This window comes from Magnolia sinica, chromosome 2 (genome assembly GCF_029962835.1).
Source record: "Magnolia sinica isolate HGM2019 chromosome 2, MsV1, whole genome shotgun sequence".
Classification (NCBI taxonomy): Eukaryota; Viridiplantae; Streptophyta; class Magnoliopsida; order Magnoliales; family Magnoliaceae; genus Magnolia; species Magnolia sinica.
Window position 1 is genome coordinate 123,191,585 of NC_080574.1, and position 4,508 is coordinate 123,196,092.

The 4,508-nt window shown below is 34.3% G+C and overlaps 1 long non-coding RNA gene across 1 annotated transcript; it reads left to right on the forward strand.

Annotated features, from left to right (window-relative positions):
• The first annotated feature begins 547 nt into the window (after window positions 1-547).
• Window positions 548-4,290, forward strand: LOC131237531 (uncharacterized). The gene is made up of 3 exons (XR_009167297.1): window positions 548-1,128; window positions 3,310-3,383; window positions 4,252-4,290. It is a non-coding gene; the product is annotated as an uncharacterized LOC131237531 (long non-coding RNA).
• The last annotated feature ends 218 nt before the right edge of the window (window positions 4,291-4,508 follow it).

Consider the following 4,508-nt stretch of genomic DNA (forward strand, 5'->3'; position numbering starts at 1 on the left):
CAGTTGGTGTGGTGGATCCACTTGAGAATGTGATACGATTGATAGACTATATGATGAGGTTGCACTTGAGGATATGATATAGTTGTGTGAGTGTGAAGTGATTTCACTTAGAAATGTGATGGTTGTTTATTTTGGCGAAGATTATAATTTATTTTTCTATTTCCAGTTTTCAATCTTCATTCATTTAAAATCCTCAAAAGAAATTACATAAAAAAATAGCAAAAAGTAAAAAAATAAAATAATAATAGTATAATGTAAAAAGAAACATGCACATTTCTCTTGACTTGGCATAGTTCAATCTTTGTGGTGACTTTGTGTGAGAGATTGAATAGGCAACGTCTGGTGTATTTGCCAATGTGACGCACTCCACACATATTGTAGAATAAGCTTATTCTACAAATGTCATTGAGCAATCTGCCTAGTTGTAGAATAAGCTTATGCTGCTAATGTTGTAGAGAAACTTGCCTAGTTGTAGAATTAGCTTATTCTGCTAATGTTGCAGAGAAACCATAAGAAAATATATTTTAGCATTTCTTCCATTAATATAAATCTTATTGCAATGTTGCAACCTGGGTGATTGACTAAATGGCCATATTTAGGGATGCATCTCCTTCATGAGAACTAGTTTATCTGAGAAAATGGTCCTTGATGGAGTGCAATGGCAGAAAAGGATTCGTGTAGCTGATTCCAGTTAGTTGGTCTTTAGATGATGCTAATTTTCTTGGTGAGAACTGCATAGTGGATTTTTTTATTAGTGGTCATTGCATTCGTTTTTTTAAATGGCATTAAATCACGCCAGTATTTATTTCTTTTAGATTGAATGGCAAAATCATTTTTAGCAGTTGAAGTTCTGTGATATTTGGTGGAGGTATCCAGAAATGGCCTCTTATGATATTTATGTCACTCAACATTAATTTGTTATAGGCTATGGTGAGTTTATTGGAAAACAAGATTGAAGAAATGCAATTGGAAGAGATGCAGCTTCAATTCAAAGAAACTGAAAAGATGCTAGTGAAGGAACAAGAGGCTGTGAAAGAAGCAACAAACCAAATTCCTGTCATACAGGAGGTCCCAGTCATTAATAGTGTGTTGTTGGATAAATAGACTTTTGAAAATGAACAACTGAAGGTGGGATTGCCATCTCAAGGAGTTTTGTGATGAATAACATAACATTTCAAATTAGTTTGCCTAAATTCCATGGGTGAACATGCATTTGCATTTCTAGCTACTTGCGATATTTAAGATTCTATTCTGTAGTTATAGTTTCAACGCATCGTTTCAAGATATGAAATCTTTTTTTTTTTTTTTGTTTAAATTCATTTGGGTAGTAAGTTTCATGTGTTATTATGTGATGATGGTCATTCTTGTTTGGCCCAATATTGAAATGGTAAAGTTTTTAACTATTTATTTTATGCCTCCTAGTTGAGGTCAGGGGTTTGATTCTTGCTCCCAACATATTTAAAATATTTAGCTCTTGTATAAGTGATATAAATACTAACTCAAAGTAAGAAACTTGTCGGTACTTTAGTAGTTAAGGTCGTTGCCTCCTAAGTAGATCTCTTAGTTGTTAATAGATATTTAAAATAGTTAGATCTTGTATAAGTAATATAAATCCTAACTCACAGGAACAAATATAAATCCTGTATGTCCTGAACTAAGTGTCTTACTTTGTATGGATTGTCTATTCTTCAACACTTTTTAAGCCTAAGTACAAAGTTCTGATTTTAACTGCTCTTAAGTTTCAGTAGTGTATTGATTTTGAGATGAAAGGCTATTGTGATTAGGCCTTTCTATTCTAATAAACATATCAATCAAGGCTGGTAATAAATCATGTGCTCATATGTATTAATGAGAAAGTCATTTTAGTGGTATATTCATGCTTATGAATATGGTTCCCTTTTTGTTTTGTATTTTGCAGAAAGTAAATGATGTAATAGGTGAAATAACAATTTTAAGAAGACTTGATCATAACAACGTGATTCCTTTGAAGGAGATTGTAACTTCTTCAGGATTGTTAAGGTGGGCATTATCTAATTGTGATTGAATGCCCACCATTAAAAACTTCATGCAGCCCACTCAATTCAATTCAATTCAATTCAACAGTATATGAAAGACAACCTTATTCATCATCATCGAAGCCTTATCCCACTAATTGTGGTCAGCTACAGTTGGACAGTTGGTTTTCCATTTTTTTTAAAGATATTGGAATGTTCTGTATCATGAAACCTAAGTTCTTAACAATATATTTAGCATTCTACCAGACTTGCCATATTATTTTCTTCAATGGTACAATCTTAAACTTTCAGCGTGTGGCCGTAAAAGTAGATGGCCAAGTATAGAAAAAGTTGCAATGGGTGACATTCAACTGAAAACTGACTGAACTTTCATGGCTACAGTCCAATCTTGGGAGTCATTGGGGCTTGGTCTGTCCATAATGGGCACCAACAGAGCAGCTTCTATCAAGGAATAATTTGGGCTTTTGTACTCTTCATTTGCATGTGAATTCTATCAAATAAGAATCAGATTGATAATGAGTTGTTTATGAATGGATTTCAATCTACATTTGTGTTTTGAATTGTTATGACATATTGAATTATTAAGGGAATGCTCTTCATTTATCAATGAACTTGAGTAACTTGTCCTTTCGGGATCACATTATGTTCATGGAGAGATGAAGAAATGGGTCCTTACTCATGGCTTAGTGATAGACTCACAATATTTTCAACACTAAGGTCACTACACTTCTATGTTCTAAGGTCACTGCCAAGCTTCTTCGCTAGATAGAGAGAGTATCCTAACTGTATGCAACTATCTGAGTATCCTACTTAAGCATAAATGTTGTGAGGGAGTTGTTAAGGCTGTGTTTGGATGCACATTTGAATTGCGTTGATATTCACTATAAGGGAAATGTTCAAACCACAATTACTTTCCCTAGCATGCATATCATCTTCTGGGTTCCAGATTTGGATTACATTACCTCCTGACATGAGTGCTACTTCATCACTATGAATGCTTGACTACTTGGATATTTCACTGCAGTGTGGACATCACAATTCAAATTCAGTTTTGCAACCAAATGTAGCTGAAGAATTGATTGCTTCTGGTCCATGTAGGCCTTTCTTGCTAATTGGTTATAAGAGCAATATGAATTTGCTGGAATTCTCAGTTTGCATTTTGGATGCATCTAAAAAAATTTATGGAACAATATTTACAGATGTTATGGAAGCCTTTTTCTGCTTGCATTTGTAGCTTAAATCAAACTCTTATTTAGTTAATCTTATCATTGATCTCCCTAATGCTTCTGGTTAGGAACTGCATACAAGAACATAGGTTCTAGCAGCTCAAAGGTGCTACTAAAGGGAATGGATTACAGAGAACTTGAAGTATGTACCATTTCTCTCATTATTTTCACCTTCTTAGAAAATTATTGTGTATTTCTCAAGTTTTGGTCAGTATTAACTGCCGACCGGTCTCTGTTAGTTTGTTCAATGGTCACAGATCATTATTTCTGCATTTTTCTGCTTTATAAAATTTGAACTTGTAATCTTTTTTCTCTATCCAGAGTAGTCAAGCTGGCTTTTCCTGTTACTAAATCTGTTCAGTGGTTGTATGCATGCATTTTCAGTTCATCGTCCTTAAATCATATGCATTTGGAATAGTATTTGTTCTTCCATTTCACCTAGTACTGTTTGTATTGGCCTTGTCAAGTGCCAATGGTCTTCATATGCAACAATTGTTCAAATTTTTCTTTTTATTTCTGTGGAGGCTGTTTGTCCATATTGGTAATAACTTGTCTTGCACATCAAGCATCTCGTCATGATACTAAAATAAATCCACTATATTAAAAGTTGGCGAGATATTTAAGTTATCTAGCAACTCAATCTCATAAGCGTTTCCATGCACATTTCTCTTGACTTGGCATAGTTCAATCTTTGTGGTGACTTTGTGTGAGAGATTGAATAGGCAACGTCTGGTGTATTTGCCAATGTGACGCATTCAGTAGCCCAGGTCACTATTGCTTAGAACAAATTCAGGTTTCTTTCTTTGAACTTAGAAGAACTTTTATGAAGAAAGACCATTTTTATTAATAAAAAAAAAAGAAAAAAAAAAGGTCAGTACCAAGCATCAAACCCTACTAATCTCACTGTACAACTTAATTCTATGCCTGCAAATTCGTTTCCCTGCCAACTTGCACCGAATATATACTTGTATTCTTACTGTCCAATTCCTTTTATTTTCATTGTTTGGTAGGTCTTGAACGCGGATAAAGGAGATAAACTAGAAAGCTCATTGGAAGAATTGCAACACGTGATATTGTACAATCCACTTGAAAATCGGATAATCTAATCATTACATTAACAGAGGGGCTGGGCCTGGGCTTGAAATCTAGATCAGACTAGTCCGTTGGCTCAATCCAATTATCAATTGGGCCACCCAACAAATTGTTGAGTGGGCCACATGATCAATTGGTTCAATCCAATTACAAATTATTAAGTGGTACAATCTCA